The sequence below is a fragment of the Aedes aegypti genome, chromosome 1, assembly GCF_002204515.2.
Source record: "Aedes aegypti strain LVP_AGWG chromosome 1, AaegL5.0 Primary Assembly, whole genome shotgun sequence".
Taxonomy (NCBI): domain Eukaryota; kingdom Metazoa; phylum Arthropoda; class Insecta; order Diptera; family Culicidae; genus Aedes; species Aedes aegypti.
Window position 1 is genome coordinate 53,186,005 of NC_035107.1, and position 20,683 is coordinate 53,206,687.

The window sequence follows — 20,683 nt, forward strand, 5'->3', positions numbered from 1 at the left end:
TATCACTTTAAATTTAATTAAGATATTCCCTCTAAATTCCAAAGTATTCATCAGCAACTAAGAAATATTCCCACAGATCTCTGTGATCCTAATTTGTTCAGATATATCGTAGGATTTTCTCGTTATCCTTCGACATTCAAATCGTTTTCATACATTCTCTCAGAATTCGGAAATATTCACAAACAATTCAATTACAATCTTGCGAACTCAAAGGTTATCTTGCAGAACTCTGTATTCTTCAATGATTTCAGAAACGAATTAGGAATCTCATTATTCGTTTATTTTACAAATTTGTCCAGACATTTTCCAACAATTAGTTCTCTGTGATCCTCAAATTGTTCAGAAATATTCTAGGAATTTCTGGTTATCCTTCAACACTCCAAATTTATTCAGACAATCTCTCAGAATTCCATAGTATTCAATAAAAAAACAGAAAACTTCTTATAGATCTCTGCTGAATAAGTTTAGATTTTTTTAAGAAAATCTCGTTATCCTTCCAAATTTGTCCCGACGTTTTCTCAGATTCTTAAAATATTTAAAAATAATCTAAAAATTCCCTTAAATCTTCGATTAGTTCAGAAATATTCTAGGAATTTCGCGTTATCAACTGCATTCCCAATTTGTCCAAAATTTCTTCCAGAGTTCCAGAAATAATCAAAGAGTTCTTTGTGATCCTCAATAAGTTCAGAAATATACTGAAAATTTTTCGTTATCAGCAACATTCCATAAGTGCCCAGACATTTTTGCAGAATTTTAAATTATTTACTAGCAATTCAGAAATTAACTTTCCAGATTCCTAGGTTGTTTCTCAACTAATTTAGGAGTACAGAAATTGAATTTGCAAGATTTTTAAGATCAACAATTTACTTTGGAAATCCTGGGAGAATGTTTCAACGAATTAGAAATTTTCTAGGATAACTGTTTATTTTTGTAGGAGGATTTCTGAACTGTTTGTAATACTTTGAAATTCCCAAAGATTCCCCCCCCCCCCCCCAGGCAAATCTGGATTGTAGACGATAACAAGGGACCCAGATAGCCGTAACGTTAAACGCGCAGCTATTCAGCAATACCAAGCTGAGGGTCGTAGTTTCGGATCCCACCGGTCGAGGATCGGAATTTTTCTCGACTCTCATGGCATATAGTATCATCGTACCTGCCACACGATACATAAATGCAAAAACATAAGAACATAAGATCATTAGAACACTAAACTGAGAAGCAGAAATTGTCCCAGCTGGGACGTAACGCCAGAAAGAAGAAGAATATGATGATAACGACAAATTGCTTCTTGAGGATCACATAGAACAATAAAATTATTTTTGCATTATCCACATTTTTTCAATTGCTGTTGAATAATGTAGAATTTTGAGATAATTTTTTTAACAAATTGAGAATGTAGAAGGATAACGATCAATTCATAGAATATTTCTGAACCATTTGAGGATCACCGAGATCCCTGAGAGTATTTCTGAATTGAAAATACTTTGAAATTATGAAAGAATGTGTTAACATAGACCCCAAAGATCTTTTATTCTTTTTCTTGGCATGAACGTCCCCACTGGGGCAGATCCGGCTACTCTGCTTAGTGTTCTAAGAGCACTTTCACAGTTATTAACCCTTCTACCGGCAGCAAAATTCAAATTCAAATCGTTATAACTTTTTTTTTCAATATTTTTGCACCATTTTTTCACGAGCTCTCAAAAAACTCTTCTAATTTTAGGATCTGTGTCGATATTGAACATTGGTCATCTGGTTTTGAAGATATTCCAAAATTCCTTGGGGGACCGACCCGTAACTAGAACCTCCCGTTAATTTCTCAGGCTACAGAATTTTAATCGTATTCGGATATTCACTCTTCAGAAAAATACATTAATGAGAGTATGTTGTGAAAAAATGAAGGAATTTGGTGGAACCGTCTTTAAGAAATGACCATTTTGATTTCTGGAACCACGCTGGCTAAATACAGATCTTAAAAACTTCAAAAAACATCATATCGTAATTTTCAGATACCTCTGAGAATACTGAACCGATTTGTATGATTTTTTCAGAGAAGCTGCTTATTACCTGGTATTATATAGCCCACATTTAATTTTACGAATAATGAGATTCCTAATTCGTTTCTGAAATCATTGAAGAATACAAAGTTCTGCAAGATAACCTTTGAGTTCGCAAGATTGTAATTGAATTGTTTGTGAATATTTCCGAATTCTGAGAGAATGTATGAAAACGATTTGAATGTCGAAGGATAACGAGAAAATCCTACGATATATCTGAACAAAATAGGATCACAGAGATCTGTGGGAATGTTTCTTAGTTGCTGATGAATACTTTGGAATTTAGAGAGAATATCTTAATTAAATTTAAAGTGATAAAAGATAACCAAAAAAATTAGAATGTATCTGATTTATTTGAAGCTTACAGAGAGCAACATAAATACTTCTGAATTGTTGGTATATAGTTTGGAATTTAGAAACGATGTCTGAATAAATTGAGAATGTTGAATTCCCCTGGAATTTCTTGGAATATTTCTGAAACAATTGAGGATAACAAAAATCTCTTAGTCTTTAAATATTTTTTTTAATAATATTTTGAAATTATGACAAAATTTGTGGCCAAACGTTAAACTAATTGAGCAACACAGAGATCTGTGAAAGTATTTCTAAATTATTATTGAATACTTTGGAATTCTGAAAGAATATCTGAACGAATTTCAAATTTTGAAGGAATATCATGAATGCCTAGAATATTGCTTAAATAATTGAGGATCAGAGAACTATAAGAATATTTTGGTATTTTCAAGATTGTTTTTCTTTTCGAGAGAATGCGTAACCAAAATTAGTATTAAGAAGGATAACGAGAAACTTCCAAGATATATCAAAACAAATTGAGGCATTATAAAATTTGTTTTACCCAATTGAGTATCACAGTGATCTCTGAGGGTATATATTATTTTTAGAAAAATAGTTTGAAATTATGAGAAAATGTATGGACAAATTGGGAATGTGGAAGGATGTCCAGAAATTTCTAGAATTTATTTCAAAATAATTGAGGATCACATAGACCTCTGGGAGTATTTATGAATTGTTGGTAGTTTCTTTGTTTTACTGATAGAATATCTGGACAATTTGGGAAAGTTGCAAATAACTAGATGGTCAAAGAGACTCTGACAGAATTTATAAATTGTTGGTAAATACGTTGGAAGAATATAGAGGAAATGTTTGAACAAATTAGGACTGTTGAAGGAATACTTAAAATATTTCTGAACTAATTGAGATCTATAGAGACTTCTTCAATTATTTCTGATTTATTGATGAATAGCTTGAAATTCTGAAAGAATGTCGGGACATATTTGCAATGATGATGGATGATGAGATATTCTTAGTTTATTTTTAAAATTATTGAGAATCAAAGAGAACTTATCTGTAAGTTCTAAAAATTCCATCCATCCATCTGAAAATTCCAAATTATTCTTATAGCTCTCTGTGATCCTCAATTAGTTAAGCAGTATCCTAGGAATTCATTATAATCCTTCAAAATTTCAAATTTGTTCAGACATTCGCTCAGAATTCCAAAGTATTCAAATACAATTAAGAAACACTCTCACAGATCTCTGTGTTGCACAATAAGTTTAACATTTGTCCACAAATTCTCTCATAATCTCAAAATATTTGACAAAAATTATCTATAGCCTCAGATCTCTATTATCCTCAATTGGTTCAGAAATATTTCTAGAATTTCCAGGAGAAATCAACATTTTCAAATTATTCAGACATTGTTTCAAAATTCCTAACTATATATCATCAATTCAGAAGTAATTTTGTTGCTCTCTGTAAGCCTAAAATAAATCATACATATTCTGAAATTTTTTGGTTATCCTTTCACACTTAAAATTTAATCAGATATTTTCCCTAAATTTCAAAGTATTCAAATACTAAGAATACAACTAAGAAATATTCTCAGAGATCTGTGTGATCCTAATTTGTTCAGATATATTACCATGAAAGATCCATACGTGCCCAGACATACCAACAATTTTTCTTGAAATTCTCTCAGAGGGTTATGTGATACTAAATAAGCTAAGAAGTATTCTAGGTATTTCTGATAATGCTTATATATTCCAAATTTATTCAGACATTTTCCCAGGATTCCAAATTATTCATCAACAATTCAGAAATACTTTAATTTATTTCTGTGATAATCAAAGTATTCAACAACAATTTGAAAATAATTCAGCATTATCAGAAATCCATTATAAATTTACAAATAGTCTAGGATCATCAACATTTCCAAATTGTCCAAAATTTCATTCAGAGTTCCTAAGGAATTGACCAGCAATTTAGAAACAGTCCAACAGTTCTTTATGATTTTGAATAAGTTCAGTATGATACTAGAAATTTCTCGTCATCATCAGTATTTCCCATGTTCCCAGACATGTTTTCAGAATTTTAATGTATTCAACAACAATTCCAAAATTCGCTTAGAGGTTTCTGTGGTCCTCAATTAGTTCAGATATATTCTAAGTATTTCTGGTAATTCAAAGCATTCATCAACAACTCAGAAATACTCTATGAGGTTTTTCTGCGTGCTAATTAATTAAAAAATATTTTAGGATTTTTTCGTTATACTTCAATACTCCTAATTTTTTCAGATATCCTCTCAGAATTCCAAGGTATTCATCAACAATTGAAAAATCATCTTACAAATTCAAAAATAATCTTAGCAATCTTTGTTATTTTCAATGAGTTCAGAATCTACATGAGAATCCCTCGTTATCTTTCCGTATAACATTTGCTTCCAGACGCCTTCTTAGATACTCAAAGTATTCAACAACAATTTAATAATAATCCTGGAATTCTCTGAAATCCTTGGTGAGTTATCATCAGCCTTTGTTTTTCTTCCAGGATTCCAAAATATTGAGCAACAATTCAGAAATAATCCAAGAGTTCTTTGTGATGCTTAATACATTCAGAAATATACTACAAAGTTTTCGTTATTCTCAACATTCCCTAAGTGCCCAGACATTATTTCAGTATTTCATAATAATTATTAATTAACAATTTAGATACACTCTTAGAGATCACTATGTTACGTTATTAGTTTGAATATATTCTACGAATTTCTCGTTATCATAAATATTCTAAATTTGTCTTGACATTTTCACATAAAACCAAAGCGTTCAACTACAATTCAAATATACACTCAGGGTTCTCTAAAATCCTCAATAGGAACAAAAATGTTCAAAACAATTTCCTCTCAGCATTCCCATTTTGTACGGATATTCTCTCAGATTGCCAAAGTTTGTAAACACAATTCAGAAATATGCTTGAACATTTCTGCAATCCTTGATTGGTTAAGAAATATTCTTAGAATATCGTTATGTACAACTTTCCAAATAAGTTCAGACATTCTCTCAGAATTCCAAAGTATATATCAGCATTTAAACAATCATCTTAAATATTCAAAAATATCCCTGAAATTCTTTGTTTTTATATTTTGTTCTGAAATAACCTAAGAATCTAACATTTTAAATTTGTATGAATTCCAAAGTATTAACCAACAATTCATAAATACTCAAAGATCTATGTGGTTCTCAATTAACTTAAACATATTCTGTTTTTTTTTTTTTAATATCTTCCAACTTTACCAAATGACGCAGACATTCTCCCATAATTTTAAGATATTTACCAACATTTCAGAGTTACGCATCCCCAATAATTTCAGAAATATTCTATGAATTTCTGGTTATGTTTCGACATTCTCAATTTTTCAGACGTTCTCTCAATCCTCCAAAGTATTTACGAACAAGCCAAAATCAATATTGGTTTGGTTGGTTTGACTTTATTAACGAGATTTTTAGCCCTGGGCTAGTTCATCTCGGGACCAACGGCTTTACTTCCCTTCCGAAGGAAGTCGTCACTATAACTTTTTACGTCATAAGTGACTATGTCGGGGATGGGATTCGATCCCAGGTCCTCGGCCTGGGATCGAATCCCATCCCCGACATAGTCACTTATGACGTAAAAAGTTATAGTGACGACTTCCTTCGGAAGGGAAGTAAAGCCGTTGGTCCCGAGATGAACTAGCCCAGGGCTAAAATCAATATTGCATTTTTAAACATAATTTTAAAGTTTCCTGTAATCCTCAACTAGCTAAGAAATATCCTAGAGATCTCTTGAATCCGCGATAATTCAAAATGTGTACAGGCATTCTTCATGAATTCCAAATTATTCACTTAAAATTCAGAAATAATCTTTGCATTTTCTGTGATTTTCATTTAGTTCATAAATATTCTAGGTAATTCTTGTTATTTTTCAACATTTAAGATTAGTCCAGAGCGAGAGTTACAAATTATTTTTCAACAATTTAGAAGAAAATATTAAGAAATATTTTGAGAAAGTTCAAAGTTCTCGTTATTCTTATCAGAGTATTTACCAACTTTTTATAAAAGATCTTAGAGGTCTATGTTAACCTTCAGGTTACCCTTCAACATTTCCAATTTGTCCAGACATTCTCTCATAATTTTAATGTATTTTCCGACAATTCAGAAATACTCTCAGGGATCTCGGTGATCTTCAAACAGTTCAGAAATATTCTATGAATTGATCGTTATCCTTCAACATTCTCAATTAAAACATTATGTGGATAATGCAAAAATAATTTTATTGTTCTCTGAGGTCGTCAAGAAGCAATTTTTCGTTATCATCAACAATCCCGATTTGCCTGGGCATTCTTCGGGAATTTCAAAGTATTACAAACAATTCAGAAATACTCCTATAGATGTCTATGGTGCTCAATAAATTGAGCAATATTCCAGGTATTTCTGGTTATCTTTGAAAATTTCTAATTCGTTGAAACATTCTCCCAGGATTTCGAAAGTAAATTGTTGATCTCTAAAATAATCTTGTTAATTCAATACTGATCTTAGAGTATTCTGTACTCCAAAATTTGTTGAGAAACAACCTAGGATTCTCTCTGTTATCGTTACCATTCCAAAGTTGTCCAGACATTCTCTCAGAATACCAAAATATACAACATCAATTCTGAAATAATTTACCAATTCTCTGTGGTTCTCAATTAGTTAATAAATTTTCAAGAAATTTCTCGTTGCAATCAACACTTCCAAATTACTCAGACAATCTATAAGAATTTTAAATTATTCACCATCTATTCAGAAATAAAATAAATAACAATAAACTGATTATCTTTAGGAAAAAAAGCTTTCAGCCGCTGTTTATCCGTCTTTATATTTAGAAATACTTTCAGAGAGAATATTTTCGTGATCTATGTTCGTTTCTGATATATTCCAGGAATTGGTCGTTACCTGGCTACATCCAATTTTTTTTTGAGACTTTCTCTAAGAATACCAGGTATTCAACAACAATTCAAACATATTTTTATAATTCTTGGCGATCCTCAGGATTTCTTGTCATTATCCGCATACTCAATTTGTGTAGGAATTATCATAAAATTCAAAAGTATTTACCAACGATTCAGAAATATTCGAAGAGTTTAATGTGATCTTCATTTGGTAACGAACTAATCTATCAATTTCTGGTTATTCTTTAACATCCCCAATTCATTCTGAGATTCTCTCAGTATTCCAGAGTATACATCAACAAATATGAAACATTAATAAAAATCAAATATGACCTAAAAGTTCTCTGTAATCCTAAATTAGTTCAGAAATAACCTAAGAATCCCTCGTTATGCGTCATCATTCCAAATTAGTCCAGACATTTTTTCAGAATTCCAAACTTTTCACTAATGCATCAAAAGTAAGTATTGAGAAACAACTTAGAAATATATTGTCATATATATTGAGGTGTTCGGTAAGCAAATCCCACTCCCTCTACGCGCGTGTGTGTACATGAAATTGATAAATATGGGTTGTAAGAAGCTAAGGGCAAATATGATCTCAACATCGATGTTACTGAATCGATTCAAATTCAACATGTCGAATCGATTGACCGATGTTTGCTCCTAAAATACGACCAAATGCAATTTCGCACGATTTCTTAATTGTTTCCATTGAATAACGATTGAAATACAAAATTATACATGAATCACTTACAGGCTAATTCAAATCTAGGTTTATGATTTATCAAGTCATTAAAAAATACTTATCAATTTCTTCCTCTTGAATCGAAAATAATCTTATAGTGCTCTGTGAAGTTCAGAGCTTTTCTTCCCTTTCTTACTATCCTCCAACATTCAAATATGTCCACAAATTCTCTCAGATTTCCTAAGCATTTGCCAATATTTCAGAAATACTCAACGAAATCTGCTTTGAAAAATCAGAACAAATTGAGGTTAAGAAATATCACATATTTCCAATATGTCCAGGCAATCTCCCAGAATAGCAAAGCATTCACCAACAATGCAAAAATAATCTGAGAGTTGTCTTTGGTTCTCAATTAATTCATTTTATGCTTCAACAATCTGATACTGATGGAGAATGAATGGACTTCCCCGCTATGTGGTTTCTTTCGATGACAAAACGAAGTTTTTTGTGGAGGTGCTGAAAATCGAACCCATGATCACTAAATTTTTTTGCAATAGGGTCGATGTACCAATAGCCGCATAGCTTAGAACAAAAAAAAAAGTAAGAGGTTGTTTCCGAGATACAACCGCCAAGTTGACGTTGGATAACGTTAGCTTCATCTATTTCCTGGCTCGAGACCGGCACAAACATATGAGAGATTTCTACTGATAAAAATCCAATCAATTTTCATATTATTTGTTGCATGTCAATTCCGTCCTATTGTGGACATTGTGTGTTAGCACAGAAAATCTGTCGTGTAAGTTTGGTTCGGATAACACTTCAACACCGATAGACCGTTATACTCGAAGAAGTTCCGCACCATGAAGAACTTTTTCTGCTTCGTAATGGTATCGGAGAAATGTAGAGACAAATCTGCGATTCCAGAGCTCGGCCGTCATGGTCCTGCAGGAAGCGAATGGTCTATCTGATCGGTTTGTTTAGTATTACCAACCTGTGCGCGATCCAAGCCAAGCGTGTCAGCATCATACCGAAGGACATCCAACTGACTCGTCGTATCCGTGGAGAACGCGCTTAAATTGAATTGCAGCACAATTTCAAACAAAACGGGTCATTCGATGTAAAAGAGTTACAACCAGAGACACTTCATCTATAACTATTAATTGATTTATTAATTTATTTATCAATTATAATGTTGGTTGATTAGTTTTCTAGTTAGCTGTTGCTGATTAGGTTTAGCTCTTTGTTTGACAAATTGATACTCTGATCGCTCTAGCATGCATTTGCATGTAGGTAGCGACGATGACAACGGAATTTTTCAAAGTACAGTCACCCCACAATTATGGATAGCACACAGGTATGGATCAGAGTTGGAATAAAACGGGAATATCTCATCAAATACAGGTGCAATTTAGCAGAACACATTTTACCTACGTTAACCATAAATCTGTACAGCATCGTAATCAATCATAATATGCTCAAGTATATTTTTTCCGTCCGTATGAAATAAAATGTCAACCGTATTCCCAGAAGCGTTGATTCATATCTTTGGGGCATTGAAACCCATACCACAGTTATGAATCAAAGATATGACGATTCCGAAAGAAACGCCAAAACGTATGCTTTCACTAACACACCATTCGTTTACTTCGCAGATAAATTGCTGTTATAGTGTTTTGATCCATAATATGAGTCGATTTGATCCATAATAGAATCCTCCTCTCCCACTGATCCACATCTGTGGGGTGGACATCGTTTGGAATTTCTATTGAAATCGACACTTTTTGGTAAATAACCGAGAATTTTGAGCTGTATTCTCGAAAACAACTATTTTCTGCATGGTCAGGAAGGTAATTTTAATTTGTACAATATCACCATGTGTTTTAATCATATTTTGTTCTGAAAAATGACCCTTAGTTGATCCATAACTGTGGGGTCACTGTAAGTAAAGTTTGTAAGGATGCTTAAAATATATCCCCGAGCCCGATTTCATCTTCTAAACTGGTACCAATTAGCTCATACGGTTGAAATAATTAAATTTCTGTTGGATATCAGGTTTTTCCTTAAGAAATTGCCTACATCTAGGCGTTTTTATCACAATTCTTGAAATTAACTATTCATTATTTCTTTACATATTGCATTATTAAGCATTTTGCAAGAATATTCGAATTCAGGTTGCTCATATTCATTATGAAGAGTCGTTTCAAAAAATAACAATAATCGCATTGACAAGTGATCAATTTCACCCCGAAATGGGATTCCCCGATTTTCTATTTAAAGGATGATTTTTAGCACTAAAACCACATTTGTTATAACATTTTGGCACATGAGCCAAAGAGGTTGACCTTCGTACTTGTATTCAGTTGTTTGGCATTTTCAACATGATTGAAAACAGACACGAAAAACCATGAAAAATGATCAATTTCACCCGAAATTACGGCACATGTAAACTTCAAAACGTCAAAACCTTATAACAGCAAGAAAAATGTGCTTTTCTATGAAAAATAAGACATGCCTCGATATTTACCTATTTTTCAATAGTTTAGTCATGAAAATCAATAGTTTTCATTATTTGAGTAGATTCGTAGAAAGATTTGCAATCGATTGGTACAAGAATCTTGAAAATTTATGCGGGCGTTAGTAAGTTATTAACAGTCAAAATCTAACCACTTTTCGTGACGCGAGCGATTTTTCGTTTTTCGAAATTGTACCCCAGTATGTTGCCGTAAGACGTTATCCAACGTCAAAATCGTATAAAATCGACAAATAACGCTACCGTCATTATTTTTTCAATATCTGAAAGCTTTTTATCTTGGATTTGCGGGAAAAATATGAAAACTACGAAAATTCAAATGTTTGCATTTATTATCGCGTGTGCCACTATAGGAATACATGTGCCTATAGTAGCTCTATTTCTAATTTCTTTTCCTATAGCACTAGCATCACGGCTTTGTCAAAATACTTATCAAAACCGTATTTTTACAAAACTTTTATATTTTTCCTACAAAGTGTGGATCAAAAGCTTTCGTTTGATGAAAAAAAAGTTGTTAATTCTTCAATTATTTTGTGAAATAAAAAATAGTTTCTCTCAGTAGTGCTACTATAGGAACAATAGGTTTACTATAGGCGCAAGGGAGCTCAAATTTTAAGCAAAACTAATTATTTCGATCATTTTTTGAACAATATCAAGCTGTGTATCAATGGTACTTAGATAAATAGCTCCTGACCTTCAAGTCAAAATTTTTTTGAAAAGGTTTATAGCTAAACTGCAGCAAAAAGCCACTAGTGTGACTATAGGGGACTGTCCACTAAGGGAACACTAACCCTAGATATAAAAAAATGTTGCTCACATTTTGTTTGCCGACAAATTGTTATCGTTTTTTTTTCAATTTTTATCAAACGTTTTGCAATACTTCTTACAATTTCTTTGATACTATTGAAATGGAAAACTAGCCTATATGATTTCAAAGCCAGGTAGATCGAATTTTCGATCCACAAAATATAGTTTATATCTATGCTATATAGTTCGTCGGAGACAACAATTCTCAAAAACTCATATCTATGACTATAGAGAAATTGACTGAAAATTATGATATTTTGCTCCACTGTGACAGGCTACCAAGGTCGTTCAGCCCAAAGTAAGTTATTTCAGTTTCTTGAGTAATTGTTTTGTTAATGTCCACCCGATTATGGCATTCTTATAATTTCCATTATCTGAATTACACGCGATTACAATACTCCCCATAGCGGTACTTGGATGAGCTCACTACTACTAAGAAAATTTGAATTTGAAAGCTGGCTATGTTAATCCCAACGGAAAAGCCTCCAGTTTCGCCTTAAAGTCTAACGCTCTGTAATTTTTGAACTCGTTTAAATTTTGATTCAATATTACTACATATCTTTGTGTTACTTTCAAACAATTTAATGTGAAGTAATAATCATGAAAAATCATAATCCAAAATTCTGATAGAAAGATTTTTTGATGGACTATGTGTACTTGGTTCACTCTGACTGAACTAAAGACCACCGTTCAGTGAGTTGGTTTACTCTGACTAAACAATTTCTAGGAAAATAACAATCATTTAATAATAGTATGGTCAAACTGGGAGTATATCTTCAAGATAAGCAGATTATCAAGACCCTTCGACACCAGTATCGTAAATTCTTCAATAATTCATTTGTCAATACTGAAATCAGTTGCATTACGATAGCTTGAAAATTAAGGTTTTGCAGGGTCAGGGCATTGCAGACCAGAAATATTCAAATATGTGTTCGGTCAGAGTGGACCAAGTGAAAACCTTGAGTACCGACCAAAATATACTGGTCCAATTAGCGGGTTCTAGCACATTTCATACATACACCATAGAACTTCCATAAACTTCTATCGGACCCTGAAATTGACTCAAAAAATGCAATAATCAATCAGTTTATTGCTTTTCTACACTTGGTCCGCTCTGTCTGCACAGAAATTGTTGAATTTCTGACCACCGATCCAAATATGGTAAATGGTCAAAAATCAAAATCAAACGCATCGAATTAATTAATAGATATAAATTTCTATTAATGGATAAGTACAAGAATCATTCCATGTTGAAATATCTGACAAATCTCCTGAAATGTTTTTATTTCCTCGCATTCCTCAGCGCGCTGATTATTTTCGCTATTTTGGTAATAAGCACTTGGTCCACTCTGACTGCACACTTTTATCGATTTTTATTGATTTACTTTGGATGTAAATTTGTTGATTTACTTTGGATGTAAATTTGTTACATATCTCTCGCAATTTACAGCATTCATCAAATCTGGTCAAAGTGAAACGGAGGTAAGATAATTCCGCATCTAATGAGAGAATCATCTAATTTTCCCAAGTTTTGTACTTGGTCCACTCTGACTTAACGCCGACCAATTGTCAGTCAGTTTTTGGTGTGTGTGTAAGTATGCAAAATCTTTTTAAAGTATAAAATCCGAGAAATTTATTTCATTTTTCAGACATGGCTGTTGAATGGACATGGTTGTTAAATGGAAGAACCATTTATTTAGCTAGATGAAAAGCTACAAGTTTTTGACAGATGTCTTGCTGATATTTTCAGTTTGCTGAATATGCAGCAATAGATATTCCCTTTACTGAATAGGGTAACGACTGTTTATTTCGTTCTTAAACGCTAACAGTTGGCGCCAGCGGCAAAAAGTACAGGCAAAAACCTTTCGAACATTCAGCTTCTTTCACTGGCCGCCGAGCGACGACACCAAGATTAGACGGATTCCATGTCAAATCGGTCAGTCACTGAACTCGACCATCTTCGATTTGGATTAAATTTTGCACATGTTTTTGGTATGGTAGAATAAGTGTTTTCCATAGAAAAATTGATCATTTTGACTCAAGCTTAACTTTTGAAAATGGCCTATAATTTTTATATGCAACTTATTTGAAAAATTCTAACTCCGAAACTGTTGATTTTAGAGAAAAATGTTCTATGAAGAAGTTGTAGTGAACCGTTTGGACTATAAGAAAAAAATACACACTGAAAAAATATTTTATTTATTTCCATATAAAAATCAAAAATAAAACTTAAATTTTAAATTACACAAAAACCCCATTTTTAATATTTTTTAAATTTTCACCATAGAATCTTGATAGTAAAGAGATGTTTGGGACAAAGTTTCATGATGGAGAAATTTTTAATAAAAAAGTTTTTCTAAGAACAACTTTTGGTCGATTTTCAAAATTTTGATTTTTTGTCAAAATAAATACGTTTTGATGATATAGTAAGCATCTTGAAATGATTGTAAGCCATAATGATTATATTAATAAGTTCTCTAGCCATTTTAAAATTATATCGAGTTTATTGCAAAAAATATTGTTTAAAAATTAAAATAGGCCATTTTTATAAGTTATTCGCGTTTCTCCATTTCGAGAGTAAAGACCATATTTCTTTCCATTTACTTATTTTCCTTGATGGAGAATCGCGAATAACTTATGAAAATGGCCTATTTTAATATTTTTTGCAATAAACTCGATATAATTCGAAAATGGCTAGTTCTAGAGAAATTATTCATATCTTCATTATGGCTTACAATCATTTCAAGATGCTTACTGTATCATCAAAACGTATTTATTTTGAAAAAAAAATCAAAATTTTGAAAATCTGTCAAAAGTTGTTCTTAGAAAAACTTTTTTATTAAAAATTTCTCCATCATGAAACTTTGTCCCAAACATCTCTGTACTATCAAGATTCTATGGTAAAAATTTAAAAAATATTAAAAATGGGATTTTTGTGTAATTTAAAATTCAAGTTTTATTTTTGATTTTTCTATGAAAATAAATTAAATATTTCTTCAGTGTATATTTTTTTCTCATAGTCCAAACGGTTCACTACAACTTCTTCATAGAACATTTTTCTCTAAAATCAACAGTTTCGGAGTTAGGTTTTTTCAAATAAGTTGCATGTAAAAAATTATAGGCCATTTTCGAAAGTTAAGCTTGAGTCAAAATGATCATTTTTTCTATGGAAAACACTTATTCTACCATACCAAAAACATGTGCAAAATTTAATCCAAATCGAAGACTATCGAGCACGATTTTTATTTTTTTCGACTCATTCTGGATGGAATTCGTCATTATTATAATGACAGGTTTACCGATCTTAGGAGTCAGTGGGTGCGCGGTGTGGTTAGCTGCGGGGAAGGTGGAAGGGACAGCTGGCGAGTGGGCTAGCTGGCGGGTTTGTGTACTCAACCGTTTCTATGGGGTTGTTAGGGAATGTTTATTCCAACAAACATAAACACAGTGAAGTGAAAATTTTCTCCAGCATTTTGTCGCGAATCAAATTTTCATCTTTAATGTAGTATTCCGGTGTTTTGTGTCGAAAAGAAGCAGATTATTTGAAAAATTGGTTTACAATTGCATGTGATGCATGTAAATGTGGAAATTTCGAATAGTGCAGCGGGTTAGAGCCACCCACCACCGATGGTCTACCGATGAAAGTGAGGATGCACCACGGTGTCGCCGTCTGACGATGACGGTTGTATTCTTTTAAATAACTTTATCTCGTAAGTTAAGTCATTCTACTATCAGTGCATTACACAGTGAAGTAAATTCAGATACTTTGCCGCAAATACCACACAGATGTGGGTGTAAAAGAAACATTCTATACCTACTTTGTCACGCCATGCATCTGATATCCAAACAACCAAAACAAACTCGCCAGCTGTCACTTGGCATTTAAAAATGGCGGAATGGGAAATCTGATACATTGGGCTACCTCCCTTCTAGATACCTTGGACGACACTGTTGTTTGTATTCCTCCGACTGATCGCGCTTCGCTGGATTCTCAAATTTCTCAAACTTTCAACACAAGCGCATGGAAGAATGGTAGTCGGAGAACTGTCAAAACATATGGAAAATAATGAAAAACGTTAATTACTTGCAATTAGGAAGGTGGATCAAAAAAGTAGTGATTAGAAATCAAGTGTAAAGTGAATACATAACTTTTTGTGTTTAGTTCATCTTTCGTGGTGCTTTCTTTGCTTTAGAAATTCGTTTTTACTACCACTGAAAAAGAGCCATCTAGGTATTGCCTTTTCAGTTTTGAATATCGCCCTATTATCAGTAAAATAAGAATTGCTGAACTCCTTCCAGCATTTCATTTTGCTGGAAGGAAAACTCAAAATTTTGTGTGTATGCTTGCTATAAAACGTTTGACCTTTACTGTGCGCCCTGTTTTCAAGTTGTCCGTGAGAGAGAGCGAGACAGAACCAACACAAGGCGAGCAGTAAAAGTCAAAAGAACAAAAGAATTTATGGCACGTACAGAAGCTCATATGAATTCCAGAATCAGTAATTCAACTGATATAAAAACCTCATACATCGATGGATCGAGCTCTTATTTGGTTACAGTTGCTCTAAAGTAAAAGTAGTTCGTGGTTTTTTAGAACATTTTATCCCCATCTCACAGTGTAACAGACAGTTTAGTAAGGCTAGAGTCAGCGTGAGTGCAATACGAACCAACCCGGCATTGACACCCTATGAGCCCGTCAGTGAAGTGCCGAGTTAGCTCAACGTTTGTGCCACGTGTGTGAACCAAGCGAACCATGTCGACAAAGTTAGTGGGTGCGACTATCGAAGGCAACGAGTGGGCGTCCCGAAGACAACCAATTGAGTGCGTCGAAGTCGAAAGGCGGCAGAAATTGCGCCATCCCGAGTGCGCATCTAAAATTGAGGCGCGGCGTCGCATCGTCAGCTACCACCAAGGATCGTCGATACCCGAGTAAAAAGGTGTGTCAATTCCACTTTTCCGTATTAATCCCTCCTATTGCAATAAAAAAAGGAAATTTTAAGACTGTGTTGAATTAGATTGTTTTTTATGACCACATTCTCCATTTTTCGTTGTTCGACTGGTGCAAAAAGCTTGGGTAGTGAGTCCGCTCAATGTTCAACTTCTCCCGGATAGACCCTGAGGAGCAAGTGGCAAATCATTTAGAATATCAAATTATTAGAATAACCAATTCAAACCAAACCTCTAGAATAAATACTCTAGATAAAACAATATAACTCTCCAATAACACTGCGGAACACGTTTTTGTCTCCAGAACCAAAATACCGCTATTCACTTAATTAAGGGTTGCTGAATCCATTGCCGTTTTCAGAAATATCATAGCACGTCCAGTTTTTGAGATATTGACTGTTGAAAATGCAAAAAATGACTATTTCAGCCAACTTGCATGCAAGTTTCCCAGCTTGTAAGGTAATATATTGGCTTAATTTGCCACTGAATTCAAACTTTATGTGTATAACAATACTTATCATCAAAGTTTGTATTATTTTCAATACGGAAAAGTTATTTTTTGATGGTTTAGAGAATTGTTGTATTTTGCCATATAGAAGAAACAAAGAATTTTGTATGGAGACTGCAAGCATGTTAAAAAAAATCGATTTAATCGAAATTTAATCGCGCAATTTCAATCAAATTATGTCTGAAATGAAAGTTCAAGTTCTATTTTGCATGTTTGGTGGATTAGATTACAAAAAAGTATGATAAATTGTACTTTAAATTTCATGTAAACATTAATAAAAGCAGTGTTTTGTACAACTTTGGCGACCTCTAGCTAAAAATTGTGACGTGCTGGAACATTTCTGAGAACGGCATCAGATTCAGCAGCCCCAAATCTACTAGAGACACATAATTTGGTTCTTGAGACACGCAAACATGTCATTTTTGTTACGCTGTGTAACTATTAATCTTTGGAAGATTTCTTAGAGTAACGACTGGAGAATTCGGTTGACAAGTTAGTGAAAACATATCTGGAGGAAGTTCTAGGATAGTCTTTGGAAAATTGTACAAAGTAATCCCTGAGAAAATTACTGGAAGCAGTTGAAGTGCCCAGGGATTTTCGGAAGCAAATTCTGCAGAAGTTCCTTTAAGCATCTTTTGAAAAATTACTGAAAGAATTGGTAGAGGAATTTCTTGAAGAGAACCCTGTATTAGTTCCTGATAGTAGTGTAGATGAAATTCCTGGAGAAACGTTTAGGGTAATTCCTGAAGCTGTTCTTGAGAAATATGAGAAGGAATTTTGCATCATTATTATCTGCCCGAAAGTTAAGGAAAAAAAAGATCGGTCCTAGATATGTTAATCCTTTAGTGATTAAATGTAGAGATATTGAAAACGTCATGTTTTCATGTCAATCAAATTTCATACTCAGAAGGATCGGAAGGATCGCAGCTGAATTTTTTTTCCATTGAAGAGAATTTTCTGACAAATAATGGTTGCTCTGGGTTTTGACGCAAAAATCCATTGTTTTGAACATGTTCTACCATGAATAGGGTCCCAAAGCCCTGTCCCAATTTCAGTGCCAAACGCTTAAGTTTAGGCCAATAACACATATTTACTCGATTTTCTAATGTTTTCCGTTGGTTTGAGTCCAAAAAACATTTTTTTAGATTTTGTCACACTCCTTTGCTTAAACTCAAATTTTGGGTGTATTTTGTTTTCCGTGTCCCTTCCGAAATGTCAGATAGGAACAACCTCAGTGGTAAAACTAAAACCCTGTGGTGTTTTTGTCGACTAAGCGAACGTCAAGCATGATCCTAAGTGTCAAGGTTCATTTATGAACCCAATTTTTAAATCAAAGTTTAAACATGATATAGCCGTTATCTTTTGCGGGAAATATTGCTAAAGTAGTTGCAGTAAAATGCTCTTTCGTGTTATTGAATAAAAACAAGATTTCATTAAAAATTTGAGGACCCAATTACTGCATCACAATAATATCCCAGATCGTGACTGAAATTCCCTAAGATTTCCAGTTTTTTCCCTAGTTGAATAAAACTCCCTGATAATACCAGGTCTTTTTTTCAGGTAATAGACACCCCCCAACTAACAATTCAGAGCCACAAATAAGCATGCATGTTTAATTATTGTTCAATAATGGTAATGACAGCTGAATAAAAATATTGCTCTATACAGAGCTGAGAAGGTGCTTTTTTAACACAAACTTAGGTCAATGTTCAACGTCATGCATAAGAATGAACAAAAGTTGAATCGCCACTTATTAAACGTTTCCAACGATTCTCATTCGACTAGTCAACATTGTTTTACTAATGAGCTGAACAAGGCATGTTTCCCCCAATTAAAAAACCAATATTCCACTAAACAAATGTATGTGTATAAAAGGATATTCAGAAGACGAACTAACGTTTTACTTGCGTCGCACTTCAGCTATTTCCACATGTTTTACATAAGCATGAATAAGAGCTGAATAAGTATCTTATAAAATCCTAATTCAGCTTCAGTATATTATAAGAACAGTTGATCCAATAGAGGCCAAAATGACGATTAACAAACACATTGTTCATCAATAAATAAGCCTTGTAAAAGCGATCACATTATAACTAAATTTCATAAAATGGACAAAATATCCGAAATTCGTGTTGAGTTCGGAATGCGTTTCAAAGCTTATAACTTATGCTTTCTCAAAACTTTTTAAATAGTCGTTCAGAAAATAAACATGGTCAGCCTCCATAAATGTAGAATTATTTTGAAAAACAAAAACAAACATTTGAGCTAAGTATTCCTAGTAGGAGCAAAGTACTAACAAACAGAGCGTAATATTGACTTGATTGACATAAAGGATCTAAATACAACATCCAAATTTTGTTTGTTTTTTTGTATGAAGTTAATTTCAGATGTCGTTTCCAGATCTTTTATATATTATATCTATCTGGTTAATATCACTTTTAGCTATCCATATTATAATTTGCAATTGCTTAGCTCTTTTCGCCTGCTCGGGATGTTGTTCCGTACAAGAAAAGTGGAAATTTGGTTGACAGAATTGACTAAATAAATTTCTATAGCGAGCTACATTTGAAATGACATTTCTTCACAACTGAATAGTGCAATATAATGATAAAATGATTTACTTGGCCATTTCTGAAAAAAAAATCCCACGCGTCAAGATATTTGAACATATTTTTAGTCAGGCGCATAGTCCTCAGAATACTTCAAATAATTTAAATATATTCATACAGAGGACTATTTCTTTAATGCATAATAACACGTTCTAATCGACGGAAAAAAACAAATCAATAATATAATTAATATAATATAATACAAATATAATTTATAAAATAAATGAAATTAAATTTAAGTTAATGAATCCTTCAAATTGAAGTTTTGAACAAATTAAAACTTATTATGAAATTAGATTAATGTGCTCTTGAAAATTTGAGGTTTGGCTTCGATGCATATTCATCTTAATCATTTCAGACTGATTTCACTTTGTGTATATAAACTTTATTTTTGACCATCATTGACATAAAATTTCTCACTGTGCGCTAAAAATAGCCGACTGAACTCAGCTTGGATCAGCACTAAACAGCAGCTGAATAATATGCTTGTTCAGTTGTTGATTAGCGTACCATGTGTTGATTAGACGATGTCGAATAGAAGCTCAAACATGATCAATATTCAGCTATGAGAGGTTTATATTTTGCGCTGGACAATTTATTCATCAGTTCTAGGACGGCGCAGATGGCAAGGCATACCGCTGACGATTGAAAGGTCTCGAGTTCGAATCCAGTATCCAGGCGATTTTTAAATATGGTTGTTATATCATGATATTTGTGTACACTACATTTGAAGCGTCTAAAAAATATGTTTTTGTTTTTAATTATTTTTGAACCAGTCGTATAAAAGCTGAACTAAATGCTTGTAAAACGTTTTAAAAGCTGAAAAATAAAGCTGGAATTCGACGACATGCTTTAAAGTTTCTCCAAATTTGTGTGAACAACGCCTGAACAAAGGTTGGCCATGAAAATAATTAAAATGTTATTTAACATGATGCTGAATAAAACTGCCATAATGGTGTTTGATAAATGAGTGAATGTTAGTTGGGCCTTTTTATGATTTTCAACTGGATTGAAAGATACATTTCCCACCAACAAACTTTAATTTGCAATTTTCATTGAATATCCAGAGTGGATTTTGATAAGAGTGACGTCAATGTCAAAATTAGAATAGTGTCGAACTGTCATTTCCATACAAATCCGCGTTCCAATCGAGCAAGAGACTTATGGCAGGGTAATTTTATTTTTACCCTCCATATCTCGATTTCTCTTTATCTCGATGTGATTTTCGTTCCCGATTTTTTCTCCATATGTGGATATTCCCCTTATCAAAGGTTACTAGACTG